The following is a 15,144-nucleotide window of genomic DNA, read 5'->3' as shown; positions in this document are numbered from 1 at the left end:
GAGATGCAAGAGGGAGGAGATATGGGGATATATGTATATGTATACCTGATTCACTTTGTTATAAAGCAGAAACTAACACACCATTGTAAAGCAATTATACGCCAACAAAAATTTTTAAAAAACAAACAAAAAACAATTATAAGAAATTAGGAGTGCCTTTTAAGAAATTTAGAGTGGCAAAGAGCTCACAAACATTATAAAGGCCTAACTGTAACTCTATCATTAAATGAAGCCTTAAGAAGTATATTAGTAAATTCAAGATGTTTAGCCCTTAAGTCCAGATTTTTGAACAGACTGGATTACTTTAACTGGCTGATGTTTAATCATCCACGTGACTTCTTCCCCCAGTCCATCTGATGAGAGGGCCTAGACCTCAAACTTTTTTGCCACCACATAACGAATGTGGAAGGCTTGAGAGTGAGGAAAGAGACCAACTGCAAATACAGTTTGAAGAGGAAGAAAAGTAAGAACACAGAACAGGGCTGAGAATCAAGTGGTCTCTATCCGACCCACCGCAGGGACATGAGAGAGAACAGCGTGAAGGTGAGCAGAGCAAAGGCGTGTTTATGAAATCAGCTTTCTGTCGAAACAGATCAAGAAAAAGCTGCTTGGCCCAAGCCCATTGCTCTCAAAGGTGGCTTCCTCCTGCTGCTGAGAGAGAAGACGGCGGTCTGGAGAAAATGCTCACTTAGACACGAGTCAGCTCGACTGTCCACTGCCAGGACTGAGAATGTTGACCCCCAAAGGTAGGAAGCTAGCAGCTGAGCTCATTCGGAGAGCTGAGGGGGGCAGGCGAAGCCTGGGCCAGATGACCTCTGGGGTCTATATAGTGCTTCCATCCAAAAAAACACCCTCCTAACAGACCAGACGGTCTGGGCTCCCTTTCATGACATGACTGGGGGTGGCTTTATCATAGGGAGGGTAGTGGCTGGGAGGTGATTTTTCTTTTTCTTTAGAAAAGCAGGAGACAACATACCTGATGGATGCACTGTTGTAATTACCGAGAAGCCAAGTAGCTGTGTCTGTTCTGAAGCCACCCGTCGTGGCGGCCCGGGGTTGCTCCTGGCGGGCTCTTAGCGGATGCGGTGGGGAGGAGTGGGCAAGGGGCACTTTAGCCGGCTTTACCTTACCATGGTATTTCTCACGGTGGCTTAGTTTTCAAAAGGCTTATCCAAAGAAAGCGCCAACTTTGGTGTCCTGCTGGCCTAGAATGTGTTAGTCATCCAGTGCCCCCCAGAGAAGTTTGGAAAAAAGGAAGTCGCAGTGTCTGGGCTATCTGATGTCTAGTCAACAGAAGAGGCAGAAGGGCCAGGACATCTGGGGCCCCTGCTCTAGATCTCCCCATATGCCAAGTGCTCTTAGGATTTTGGGGGGACGTGAGATGCTCCCAGGTTGGACATGTGCTTCTCAACCCAAAGCAATGCCCCAGAGTGCTTATGTAGCAGGATCTGATAACATTCACTTTTCCTTCCAATCTCAGGGAAGGGGTTATGTTTTCATGATATCTCACCAGCCTAGGAATGGGAGCCCAAGATGGGGGTGGAGGTGAGGATAGCTGTCAGTTAACTACACTGAGCTGCCCGGAGCCTGAAACTGTCACCTTTCTGCCTCAGGCAGCATTACCTTTGCTTACAGCTGCAAAATGATGTCACACAGGTCCCTAGCCATTTAGAAAGTTCTCAACGACTATGGCTTTCCCCTTTTAAAATGCACTTTCAGTTCTACAGAGACACCTTATCACAGGGAAATGGAGAATTGCTATGAATGAACAGGCATAAGAGGGTTTCTGTCTAACCTAGGACTCATCTGTGCTAACTACGAGGTGTCTTTAAAAAACAGAAGAGTGATGCTTTTTTTTTTTTTTTTTTTTTTTTGCGGTATGCGGGCCTCTCCCGTTGCGGAGAACAGGCTCCGGACGCGCAGGCTCAGCGGCCATGGCTCACGGGCCCAGCCGCTCCGCGGCATGTGGGATCTTCCCGGACCGGGGCACGAACCCACGTCCCCTGCATCGGCAGGCGGACTCTCAACCACTGCGCCACCAGGGAAGCCCAGTGATGCATTTTTATTCTAAAAATCCTGAGACTGCCTAGTCCCAGGAGGTAAGGAATGGGATGGAGATGGGGGTGCAGAGGGGAGGAGACTGGGCATTAGAGGCGGTGGCCAGGGGGGCAAATGGAGGCTCCTTTGTCCAAAGAAGGTTGCCCGGTTTAGAGAACACATGTAAGCCTAAAAGGACTGAGAGGTAAAGCAACACTGCCATGTTGCCCATGGAGCTACTGAAGGGCTCAGTGCAGTGCCTGAAAACACACCAGCGTTAACACTGCTGAGGGCGAGGACGTATAGTGTTCATACCTTCTCTTCTCACTCTGGCCTTCCCGTGACCTTCACTGTCCTTACACATTCTCCACCCTCTGTGTGCCACCCTCCTCCGCCCTATATCCCTCACCACCAAGTCAAAGATGGACCCCATCTGCATATTAGAATTAAGGTACAGACACTGATACTGGAGTAGCACAATGTTAATGAGAACACAGCTGCATTAACCAAAGGCTTCTGTCCGTCTTAATCTAAAGGCTGGCTAACTTGAGTAGTGCTGGCCCCAACGAGGAGGGGAAGAAGTTCTGGAGGCCCTTGGCTACCTGGACACACAGGTGGCTGCCTTCTCTACTTGGGTCTCCCCAAAGGAAAAACCAATCACATGCCCCTCAAAACAGTACCCACACTCCAGATGCAACCATCACACACCATTAGGACACTTGAGTCTTAGCCACTGCACCTCTGGAGGGACAGGAAAATGTTTATATTGAGACAGTTGCTAATCAGTCCTGTTACAGGAAGGGTATTCTTCACGGAGGAAGAACCATTAAGGGGTGTGTCTTAATGGCCCAGGACAACACAGTCCTGACGGCTGGGAGCAGGTAGAAAAAGAAAGTGAGGCTGCATGTGCCTGGGCCCATACTTCTCAGCATATCTGCTCAGGCACCGGCCAACTTCCTCCTTTCTTTCTGGCTCCAGAGATTTCTGCCTGGTAGGGGGTAGTCCACCCACTGCTGGAAGCAAGCCCCAAAGGGCTTTCCCAGGCTTGCCACTGCCTTCCACACCAGGGACAGCCATCCTTTATTGACACCTTGGCAAAAGGACGCTATGACAGCATGGAATGGAGGGAAGAGAGAGGGGAATTCATGAATCCCATGGGACCAAAGACGGCCCAAGTCATGTTTCTGTTAATCTGCTCTTGAAGCAGTAGTTGAAATCCAAGAGGAATATGAGACTGTCCCTAAATCCTGTGCCCTAAGATGTACTGATTTTTGAAGAGGGTAGCTCCCCTGGTTCTGAAAGTGTAGGCCACTGTATAAGCAGCTATGACTAACATGGTCTACAGAACTCTGCAGACTGTGAACAGGGTATCAGTTCCTTGTAACAGGAAGAGAGATTCTGAACAGGATGGTGCTTCCGTGGGCATTCACGTCAATGATGACAGTAATCATGATGATGATAACCGTATCAATAATAGCGGCCATTTTTAGTCACTTAAGTCTGCCAGGCACTTGACCTACACCCTCGATATGTATTACCTTATGTCATCCTCACGTTAAGCTTATGAGGTAGTGCTATTATTATCCCCATTTTACAGGTGGGGAAACTGAGGAGAAACTTAATGAACAGGAAGATGTGATTCTCAGGAAAGAGAAACCCAGGCTTTAAATGAAGACTTGTCTATTTTCAAAAATCCGTTCTTACACTATGAAAGGCTTGCTTTTCAAATCCCTGTGTTAGTGACTAAAGTAATAGGAGGGCTTCAGGGACAGGGAGAAAATGAGCTCCATTTCGCAAAGGCTACAAAACAGATGCCAATATAAATTGATCCCACTCTAGCAACAGAAAAGTGGTGTCACCAGTCTTATCCTAAAATGTCATAAAATATACGCATATATAAAATGCATATGCATAAAATACAAGCATATATGCCCTGGACGATACCCACCCGAGGTCACTAGCACATTCGGAACCATGTGTAGGAGGTTCTCTATTAAGCACTTATGCCACAGGCTACAATTAGCAACTCAGCAGGTACCAGTTTGGCCTGGAAAAGGCTATACACTGTGTACGGTGGTGGTAAGAATCTTAGTTTTGAAACCAGGAGGATGTGGGCTCAGATCTACAATCTACTGCCTAATAGCTGTTGGTGGATAAGGGTGCTTTCTGCCTTCCAGGCAGGAGGCCTGGGCTTCCTGATTTTCCTCCAGAGGATCTCTCCTCCATTTCCAGTCCTGGACCTCTCCTCCATTTCCAGTCCTGGCAGCTCAGTAAAGGATGATCTCACTCCTGACACCAGAGGTGGGCACGGGACCCAGTGTCAGCGAATCAGAACATTTCATTCTCCACCCACCCTCCCACCCCTAGTAATCCATTCAGGGATGAGCAATTGAGTCCCTCCAGGCAATGAGACTCAATTACAGATTTTGTTGGGGCTACTGATAGACGTGCTCTTTCAACTGGGACTGTATATTAGGCTCTAAGTCTGTTCGAAGCAGGGCCCATAAACTTTAAAACCTTCCCTCAGACCTGGTTAATGTTAAAATAATTTCTAGGGCACAATGGTAATTCATATGCTTTGAAAGGAAACAATTCTATTACATCAAATACTTTCTATTTTCTAAGAACTGTGCTGAGAGGATATTCACATTCCACGAACACAGTCAAGGGACAAAGCACATTGCTAACAGACTAGACAGGTGGGGAAATGTCTTATTTACATTTACACAGGTCTGTGGTGTATTTATTGAGATAGTATATGTTATCTGCGAAGTTCTTCCTGAGATATTCAAAACAAAATTTCTGTTTCACGTCCCAGGAATCTAACCTTCAACCACCAAAGCATGTAATGACTAAAAAAACTTATAAAACATTCTATCGTTCCTTTAATCTACATACTTGTGCTGGGAATGGAACTTGTGTATTTAAATTGTAAACGAACTCTCAAGTCTTTTGTTAATACAAAGTAATAATCTTTAAATAATGTAAATTCTTTGTTCATCTTAAAACCTCAGACCCTGGGTCTCGAAGTAAATAAACAGTGCCTCTCAGATTCAAATCAAACCGCAATGAAACCTGGTTTCTCCTGCAGGGGTCAGCAAAACTTTTTCCATAAAGGCAAATCAAATACTTTGGGCTTTATGGGCCATACACCGCTGCTACAAATCCTCGATTCTGCTGTTGCTACATGAGCGCGGCTTCAGACAATCACATACAAATGAACATGGCTGTGTTCCAAAAAATTTTTATTTACCCAAGCAGCCAGCCTTTGGGACTACAGTTTGCCAAAACTTGCCCTATAGCATGGAGCTGCTGGCAATCTTTCTGCCATCTTGAGGAGAGAGGCTGCCTCAGAATTGAGCCAACAGAGGAAAAAAAAAAAAAAAAAGGCTGAGGGAGGGATGGCTCAGGTGAGAATGAGACCTCATTATATCATTTGGGCCCCTGGATCCAGCCATGCCTGGAACCATTCTAACCCTGGACATCTGCCTTACATGAACCAATAAATTCTCTTTTTTACTTAAGCTAGGATGGGTTGGGTTCGCTTTCACTTGCAACCAAAAGAGTTCTAACAAATTAACTGTGTGACCACCAGTCTGCTCTCCCGTAAAATAAAGACAATACTGACTTGTAAGGATTAACAGGTATGTACTTAAAAACACTCTTTGGGGGCATAGAAGAGGAGCTCAATAAAAGTTATCTAAAAATGAAGTCTCCTCTGGTACCAGGCAGACCACCTGGCCAATGAGGGTTCCTCTAGGGCTACAGTCCCTTACCTCTTCACCCTAGGATGTCCCTTAAGGAATTACATGAATTTTTAAAATTTTGGAATCTCTGAACTATGCTGAGACCCTCCAGACTGATGTAACAACCAACCGAAGTAAGTACCTATGAAACTTTTGATCGCTGGGCTCCATCTTAAACCTGCTGAACCAGAATGTGAATGTGTAATACGTAGCCCAGGTAATTCTGATGCCAGCATTCCAAGAATCGCACTTGGAGAAACATACTAGATAGAGCACTCCTACAGGAGCCTAGACTCCTACTCCCAGTTGAATCCATAGCCTTTGAGTGGCTGGCTAAGGAGAATGATCCCTAGTGCTGAAAATTAGGTCATACTTCAGTGCCATCAGCCGGCCCCCAAATCCTCAGATCACTGAGGATTCTTTAAAGATGTCTAATGCTCGTGGAGTGCTTTATTTCCAAGTGTTTTTACATCTGTTAGCTCATTAGATTTTCATAACCTCCCCGTTATGTAGGTAGGGTATCAAATTTCCTAACTTTGTTTCCTTACAATTATGATTGACACACTATTTTCTCATCGCAAAGAATCACATCACAATTTAGCCTTTTTAAGACTTGGAGAAGGTCCGGGATAAACCTTTTGTTTAACCCTTTGTTTCCCAAACTTAAGTTAATCGCAAATATGGTTGTTTGGTGTTTCCTTGTGGGACACGATTGAGGTCTCATCATAGACTAGTGTTCCACAGAACAAAATTTGGAAAATGCCAAGGCAGTGTCTTTTTTGTCCCTTTTTACAGATGCAGGAAGTTAGACACAGAGGGGTCAACTGATTTGCCCGGAATATGCCAACTCACACAGGAATTAAAGTGGTCCAGGGCTCTGAGTCTAGAGATGGGTCAATTGTCAGGCACACCTCGGATCTCTTGGATGGCTTGAGAATGCTTAAGACCAGGGTGTGTAGGTTACTGGATTCGACCCTTTTCCAACAGTCTTTCCCTCCAGTAATACCATCAAGGTTCATACACTTCTCAGCATTTTTCCTCCCTTGAGCTCATTCCGAGATCTCATAATAAGAGTCACTCAGTTACCTATTGAATATAGCGTGACAGAGAACCTTATGAAGCCTCACGTTCCCCTGAAGAATCATTTCTTGAGTCTGCTTCCTCTTAAGCTCAGACTTCTCATTTTCTTCCACTGACGACATTACACCGTTTTCTTATTTACCTCCCATTAGCTCATAGACCAGTTCTTCAGTGCCATTTGTCATCTGTGTAGTGACTGTGTGAAATCTAAATAGTACTTCTGGAAAAAAAATATTTTAGCAGGAATGAAGGTCCTTGATAAACATCCCTGTTTTCTTTCCCTTTTCCATGTGTGAGTAATTACCATAAGCAGCTCTAACTCGGGCCTCGCCTTGACCCTTACTCAAAAAGTAAGAAACTGCTTATATATATTTTTTTTGCCTCTTTCATAAGGAATTCTTAATTTCACTTGTTTCAGAACACAGAAATTAAATTCCATTAGTCTTTTTTCAGAGGTAAATGGCCTATTCTTTTTGTCCTGTCAATAATTCCTTTGAGGACCTTTGATGATTCTTCTCCATGAAAGATGTTCAATTTCTAAAGAGGTCTCAGCAAGGAAAGTCATTGGTTCATTTTTCCCCATAAGAAGTTCTGAATTCACAAAGAATTTAGAGTGTATTTAAATTCTTACTTTTTTTCCTAATGACCGAGGGACACGAGCTGCCCCACTCACTGACTCCGACCCAGCTCATCTTTGTTTTCCTCAGACACAACAAGAAACACATCATTTCTGCATCAAGGCCTTTACACCTGCCATTCCCTCTGCCTGGATGATTATTTGTTTCACTTCTGAACACCACTTTCCTCCTTAACAGAGAATGTTGCACTCCTTTCTGCCCATCTTCCCTTCTAACAGAACCCACATCATCACGCTCACCTGTCTATCCCTTCTCCACAGGACCACAAGCTTCCTGGAGGCCCCGCCCCCAGCACTAGTGGGTGGATCTCTGATCAGTGATTGACGGAAGGTGGGTAGCCCGCGCAGACCTGGCCATTGAGATCTGTAAGGGGTGCCTATATAGGCGGTCGGGCTTCTAAGAATGGCTTCTTTCCTCTTAGAGAAAGGCACCAAGAGACAGTCCTATTTCTACTCTGATTGCTGTGGCATCAGGATGTAAGGTCTGAACGGTTATAAGCATCTTGCAACCAGCCTGGGGATGGAGTCCTGAAGCCAAAGAGGGCAGAGGAGAGAATCACAGGGCAATGGGATCACGCTCGAGCCTGTCCCACTTAGATATTTATTATGTTAGACAATAGATGATCTAATTGTTTAAGGCCAAGATGTCCAGGGTCTTTCTTCCCTTACTGTAGCCAAAAGCATCCTAACTGACCTTCCCCTACTAGACTGATGACGCTGGAGAGCAAGGGCCATTTATGACACCTAGGAAATGATCAGGGAATATTTTTTGAGTGAATAAATGCATGAATGTTTCTCAGAAAAAGACACGATAGGAAATACTATATATATGCAAACCAGAGCCTATCCCCTGGAATGCGCATGGTGAGGACAAACAATTGTAGTTGAGATTCATTCTTTATTTACTTGCAGGCAGAGCCATGGCAGGATGTGGGGCTGCGGCAGAGGAGACAGTGTCTACCTCTAAAAGCCACAGGGAAGAAATGACACAGGGAGATTTCACTCACATTTTCCTGTTTCTTAGAAGAGTTGTCTTAGTTCTAAGTGTTATCCCAAACCTAACTGAACTGGCGATTTTGCTTCACCTCAGTCACTGGCTTTTCATAGAAGTTTGTCCCACATGCCACAAGAGATCTGTTGACCTGGGTCACGTTTGATATATTATTGAAGGGTAACATCACAAACTAAACTCCCTGTGTATTTTATTAGCATAAAAAGACAGTGACCCAAATGGTCCAATCACTAGGGATTAATTAAGGGACAAGCACTGAACATAAACTATGTGGCCATTAAAAATGATGATGGACACCTCTAATTACTGACATGAAAGCTGCCATGGTTTCTTATTCAGTGGAAAGTAAGTTGTCAAGTATTATATATGGTATAATTTGATTTTTCTAAAAGAGGTTTACTTACCTATCTATCTATACATAAGCATAGAATCTGGAAGAAGAAACTTGGCTAAACAGTGGTTCTATCTGGGTCATAAAGTCAGAGATGATCTCAAATTTCTCTATAATTCTATTTTCTGATGGGGGGTAGATTAGATGTAATCCCATCTCTGCCATCTACAAACCACATACAAAGCCCCAATATCTTCCTTTGTACAAGAGAGGAAGTAAGAGAACCTGTCTCTTAAATTGTTATGAAGAATGAATATATTTGAAGCATTTATATCTAGCGTATCAGCCATTGTGATTATTAAATTATGAAAAGTTTATTGCCATTATTGTAACGTGAATATTGCATTTGTGGTTAAATGTAACAGAAATCTACAAGTGGTACTTAGTGGAGGTGTGGTTGAGTGTATGGGGCATAAAGGAATTACTGATAACTGAATGTCACCTCTCCTGCCAGAGGCTATCACTGGGGTATGCGTGATGTAGCATTTAAAAGCCTGACTTTGGAGTGAATAGACATGTGCCTCATGAACTAAAGCAAGTTTCTCCACTTTAAATTGGGAATAATATCATCTTCTTTACAGGTTTTCGTATTACATAAGATAATGTACTTACATGTGGAATACAGTTCCTGGCCATAGTTAAGACCCCAACAAATATTACTATTATTATTACAAATTCATCATAAAATTATATTTTAAATGTAAAAATATTACCTTGACATTCCACTAATTATAATTCTTACCTAGCAGATTTATTGCATTTTAAAAAAGAGTTGTAGTTTAACCAAAAACTGGAACAGTGCACTAAAATGGTTTCCTGGGTTAAAAGAAAAAAAAAATCTGCCACATTTAACTTCTCTGGAATATTAATATTTTGAAAGGAGATAATCAACTCCTTTCTAAAAAGTGGATGGGGGAGGGAAGGGGCTCTTTGTAAGTTCAAATTTAGTTGGATGCCAAATTCATCTTTATTCTATAGGATTTAATTTACATGAAAATGGCACTCTACTGAAAAAAAAAGAAGTATAGTCTTTATAGATTAATAAACAACAAAAAAAATCCACTAGCTAAAACCACACTAGCTTATTAACCCACTAGGTTAATAAGACATAGTTAAAATTAATTTTTGTCTTGGGGAAAATAATTTGGATTTTAATCTTAGAGCTAAGTTGACTACAAAAGCAAAGAGTAATTCAAACATATTCACACCGTTATGCAGTGCACAAAGCAGACACTCCACGCATCCTATGAAGGCTTCGGGGCGTGTATGTAAATAGGAATTGCCCGAGATCTGGGGTAGATCCACTAAGGAGAAGGAAATACGACACCATAAGGTCAATATTTTCAGAGGTTTTCTAACAGTATTTGATATTTGTTGAACTATCCTTCAAGGAACATTGAAGGTAATTTCTTCATCTATTTCCTGGCTCTCTGCTCCCCAGAAAAGTAAATTTTTGCCATTCATACTGGCTCAAATGCAAATATAACTGTTTCCTTTTACGTTTACTTAAAAATTAGATGCAGGGGCTTCCCTGGTGGCGCAGTGGTTGAGAGTCCGCCTGCCGATGCAGGGGACACGCTGGCCGGGAAGATGCCACATGCCGCGGAGCGGCTGGGCCCGTGAGCCTTGGCCGCTGAGACTGCGCGTCCGGAGCCTGTGCTCCGCAACAGCAGAGGCCACAACAGTGAGAGGCCCACGTACCGCAAAAAAAAAAAAAAAAAAAAAAAAAAAAATTAGATGCAGTAACATAATTGAATGTATTAGAGAAGACTCAACTCAGGAGAACAAACCCGGTTAAAAGAATCCTTATTTGCAAATGGAGAAGACACAGGAAATTTAAGTCTCACAAAGAAGTCCTCTCTGTAACACTCAGATACTCATAACCACGACCCCAAAACCAATAACAGGATTTTTAAAAAATATTATCTGGAGAACTCAGCTACACACCCACTGGGGGAAAAAAAACAGCTGTTTATTTTTAGCTCTTTCTCAGCTCACCAAGAGAGCAATAACTGAACCTCTAAGATAAAATATGAGGGGAAGTGGTTTGGAGGGAAAAAATTTCTATATTAAGTACTTGAACAAAAATTGGTTTCCCTATCAAACCACCTTTTATGAATTCAGTTCAACATTTATTGAGCATCTGTACTCTGTGCACTTTGTGAATTAGAAAAAGATACGCCTCGGCTCTGCAGAAGTACTCACAATATTGTGAGACACACACACAATCATCTAATAGCTTAGATAAGACATGGAGAAAACAATTTTCAGATTTTCTTGAAGGTAGGTTGTACAGAAATTTTAGCAGAAATATTTCTTGAGACAGTTTTGCTCTATCATATTTAGTATAGACAATTTTATTAAAAATCATAAACTAGGGCTTCCCTGGTGGTGCAGTAGTTGAGTCCGCCTGCCGATGCAGGGGACGCGGGTTCGTGCCCCGGTCCGCGAAGATCCCACATGCCGCGGAGCAGCTGGGCCCGTGAGCCATGGCCGCTGAGCCTGCGCGTCCGGAGCCTGTGCTCCGCAGCGGGAGAAGCCGCAACAGTGAGAGGCCCACGCACCACAAACAAAAAACAAAAAAAACCCCATAAACTAGCACTTACAGAGCTAAGGGGACAGGAGTAGGCAAGTGAGTTCTATCTCTATAGCACCAAGAAAGTTCTTTTCTAGAACAGTTCAAACTGCAAAAGTTGAAGCAGAATGACAGTAGTCAGATTTGCATGAATTAAGCTTCAAAAATTCTGACAGATTGAATCAATACCATAAACAGGGTTTTCCTGGTTCTGAGCTTGACCAATGAGGATAAACAGCTGGAAATAAACAACATTATGCGTTGGTCCTAAAATTTTTTGTTTGTCTAATTGTCAATACATGCTATGTATGGCTGTTTATAGAAAGAATCAATGATATAATGGTACATTTTAACAGACTGTACCCATGCAAGACAACTTGTCCATAAAACTCTGGCAATAATACTTTCGTGCTATTATGCTAGCCTGACATCATGATACAGCACTATCATGTTAACAGTAACCATAATAGGTCAAGTGTATCCTGAAAATGAAAAATGAGTTCAGTTACATGTCTGCAATTTATCTGGGGCCACAAAAAAGAAAAAATATCCTCTATTATCAGTTCCCTGCCAAAAAGCAACGGTAAATATTTTGATGACATTAAAAATCTAATGTTTAAGAGTCTGAAGATGATTTTGAGTTAGTCCTAATTTGGGGGGATCTGGTGGATGGAGGGGGACATTGAGTAACGAAGCCACAGGTCCTTTTGATGACAAGAATAGGCACCAATGCTGTATTTATACGACTGCGCAGAAATTTTAGCTCATTTGGTTAATCAGCTGCTGTTCTCCACAGATTTTTCTCCTTATAAATGTAGTTTCCAGTTAAGAGTAGAGGCCAGGATGTTGCTAAACATCCTACAATGCACAGGACAACCTCCCATAATAAAGAATTATGTGGCCCAAAATATCAATAGTGCCAAGGGTGAGAAATCCTGTTCCCTATAACTTACAACACATGACTCAGAAGAAGCCAGGACCCGATCAACAAGCTCTGCTTTCACCTCTTGCATATATTACTGCTGGATCATTGGCTCAGCACATACGTGACTGTTCATAGGGGGTGCTCCCAACATGTAACACAGACTGTGCTTCACGACCAACAGACAGCTGTTTTGCTTGTGTGATTTGTCCTGTTTTTGCTATAATATAAACAAATCATTTTGAAAAGCAAATATCTCAACTCGTTTTAAAGTTCCTAGTTTATGAGCACTGGATTCCACTTTAGGAAATCACTGATTAACAGAGCCAAGCAATTAATTGATTCCAAATGTAAAACTAAGTCATTTATGCACCATGAATGCTAAAATCTTCCCCATCAGAATTCCTATTTAATTGAAATTCCAGATTTCTAATTAGTGAATTTCTTTACAGTCTTCATTTTAAAAAACTTACATTGTCAACTTCTTTTCTTCCTCTTCCTATCAGCTATGACATATCGAGTGCCATGTCCCAGGCACTGCGTGTATTACTACACGTGAATTTTATATTTACAACAATCCTCACAGGTAGGAACTACAGATACCATTTTTCTTATTATTCTTTAAACTCAAAAATCTGCAGATAGAAAAAGAGGGCTGCAAAGAAAACATCTGACCATAGCACTCACAAGCGTGAGTTCGATGTGAATTCATTTACTACAATGCAAAGCAAGAAGGAAAAAAGCCGGGAGGATATAAAGAACACTTAGGAAAATTACAGTAATGGCCACAACCTACAGAGCGCTTACTGTATTCCAGGGTCAGTGCCAAGTGCTTTATTTATATTATCTCATTTGATCCCAGCCCCAAGTGTGGATGCTGTTAAGTCACCATTTTACAGGGGCTTCCCTGGTGGCGCAGTGGTTAAGAATCCGCCTGCCAATGCAGGCGACACGGGTTCGAGCCCTCGTCCGGGAAGATCCCGCATGCTGCAGAGCAACTAAGCTCGTGCACCACAACGACTGAGCCTGCGCTCTAGAGCCCATGAGCCACAACTACTGAGTCCGCACGCCTAGAGCCCGTGCTCTGCAATAATAGAAGCCACCATAATGAGAAGCCTGCGCACCGCAAACAAGAGTAGCCTCCACTCGCCGCAACTAGAGAAAGCCTGCGCGCAGCAACGAAGACCCAACGCAGCCAAAATAAATAAATAAATTTTATTTTTTTCAAAAAAGAGTCACCATTTTACAGATGCAGAAACTGAGGCGTACTCTGAATTAAAACCACTCAGTTAGCAAGTGGCACAGCTGGGATCTGCACCCTCTCACACTTGAGAGTCTACACCAGGGGTTGGCAAACTATAACCCCCGGTTTAAATTCAGCTTGCTGCCTGTCTTTGTAAATAAAATGTTCTTGGAACACAGTCACACTCTTTCATTTCTTTATTGCCTGTGGCTGCTTTTGGGCTACAACAGCAGAGCCGCCACGGATATCTTACGGTGAAAGCCTAAAACGTTTACTGCCTGGCCCTTTACAGAAGACATTTGCTGACACTGTCTAAACTCTTCAATAGTAAGTAACATCAACTCGACGCTTGTGCTCATACTATTAGACATTGAAGCCCTTTGCTTTCTACTTCCCAGGTAAGAAGCTTCCTTTCCTCTCAATGTGACCCCCTGTGTCATCTATTTTTGTAGCCATCCTGAGGGCTAATACTATTCTTTTCTTCAGGAAAGAGTTTACTTGAATCATGGTAACGTTATACACCAAGTGCGATGTATGAAATCTGATTTCCTTGGTCTGAAATCGTTAAAAAGCAAAAACAAAACACAAAATTACTGATCTTCTACTGGGAACACGTTATGAGCCAGGAATACAAAAATGAGTAAAACACCATCTTGCCTTCAAGGAGCTCACAGGTGAGTACGAGAAACAGGTGCACAGAAAGCAGAATGGCTTTCCATGAACTATGCTCAGAGGCCTGGAAATCCAGGGAAGGGGTATCTCTTCCTGGGCCAACCAAGGCCTCAAAAGGAAGACTTTTGAAAAGGAAGACATTTCTTTTTAAGAAAAAGGTCTCCATTATAATAAATAACAGAATTCGGTCTGACTTGTTTAATAAGTAGAACTATTATTCAGACATGGAACGACAGAGCTAAAAGGGATTTACAAGCTCAGCCCCTTCATTCTGTAGTTGGGAAAACCAAGAAGTACGTAAGTGGACCCAGTGATGATAGGAGATAACATTGCCAAAATGCCTAGCAGCTGGGCATTAATAACGTGCTCCAGAAGCCGCAAAGCTGAGAACGTAAAGGGCAAGACTCTGGAGCCAGATTTGGGGCGAGCTGTTAAACCCTTCTGAGCCTTGGCTTCCTCACGTGCCAAATGGAGACTGCATGCAGAGGTCACCGTGAGGAATAAGTGCGTTCACATATGGAAAGTACAACGAGCAGTGCCCAACTCAGAAAGTAGAACAAGTGTACACTACTATGAAAAGTAAAAACGAGGCACAGAAATGAACTAAAACCAAAATCTTCAAGGGAGCCCATATTCTACCCTGTTCCTGAGATCCCAGCCTGCCTTTCTGTTACACCTGCACCCTTCCCACTGGGGAGGAGGGGATGGGAGAGGACCACCGTTCTTCTTCCCTTCTTCATCTCTTCAGCCTTTAGTTCCTATTGTCAAGAAGCATCTCTGACACCCCTTTCTGCTCCAATCCTATTGCCACTACCCTTGGCTAAGCACT

General features: G+C 42.9%; 1 protein-coding gene across 8 annotated transcripts in view; it reads right to left on the bottom strand.

Annotated features, from left to right (window-relative positions):
- The window catches only part of LOC101331229 (phosphatase and actin regulator 1), a 303,689-nt gene that overhangs the window by 216,285 nt on the left and 72,260 nt on the right, over positions 1-15,144 (bottom strand). Inside the window, exon 1 of one of the 8 annotated variants that reach the window (XM_073810337.1) lies at positions 977-1,685. The exons of the other annotated variants lie outside the window; for them this stretch is intronic. The gene's annotated coding sequence lies outside the window, so the exon portion shown is untranslated. Of the gene's footprint in view, positions 1-976; positions 1,686-15,144 lie in introns of those variants that run through there. 8 annotated transcript variants of the gene reach the window in all.

The sequence above is a fragment of the Tursiops truncatus genome, chromosome 10, assembly GCF_011762595.2.
Source record: "Tursiops truncatus isolate mTurTru1 chromosome 10, mTurTru1.mat.Y, whole genome shotgun sequence".
Classification (NCBI taxonomy): Eukaryota; Metazoa; Chordata; class Mammalia; order Artiodactyla; family Delphinidae; genus Tursiops; species Tursiops truncatus.
This window is presented reverse-complemented; position numbering and strand designations above follow the sequence as displayed.